This window comes from Bombus impatiens, unplaced genomic scaffold (genome assembly GCF_000188095.3).
Source record: "Bombus impatiens unplaced genomic scaffold, BIMP_2.2 scf_5199, whole genome shotgun sequence".
Taxonomy (NCBI): domain Eukaryota; kingdom Metazoa; phylum Arthropoda; class Insecta; order Hymenoptera; family Apidae; genus Bombus; species Bombus impatiens.
This window is the reverse complement of record NT_181618.1, coordinates 1-411: the sequence shown is the minus strand read 5'-3', so window position 1 is coordinate 411 and position 411 is coordinate 1. Positions and strand designations below refer to the sequence as shown.

Sequence of the window (411 nt, the reverse complement as noted above, 5' to 3'; positions counted from 1 at the left end):
ACAAATGAAAATGTACTTACTAGATGCAAAGCGTCATTACTATGATTTACTTTCTTTTCTATGACATTAAGGATTACTAGAATACTTTCCTTGTTTCTTAGTTTCTTCATCAACTACATCTATTTCTTTACCGTTCAATGAATCTAATTTTTCTCTGAAAGTGAACTAACTTCTTTACATCTCTTCGTTGCTGCTTCAACTGCTCCAATTACAGCTGATCTCAATCCATGTTGTTCTAAATAATGTATTCCAGTTATAGTAGATCCTAATTAAAATGCAAACAAATAATTAGTAAATAAGAAATGCACAAAGCCTATTAGAAAATACATTATATAATATTAAATATATGCATGATTTCTCCAAACCTGCTGGTGACGCTACATCATCTTTAAGTTGTCCTGGATGTATTTT

At 29.9% G+C, this 411-nt stretch overlaps 1 long non-coding RNA gene across 1 annotated transcript; it reads right to left on the bottom strand.

Annotated features, from left to right (window-relative positions):
• Positions 1 to 35: 35 nt before the first annotated feature.
• On the bottom strand, positions 36 to 411 carry LOC112214027. Its single transcript, XR_002947953.1, has 2 exons — positions 366 to 411; positions 36 to 265 (listed from the first exon to the last, which is right to left on the bottom strand). It is a non-coding gene; the product is annotated as an uncharacterized LOC112214027 (long non-coding RNA).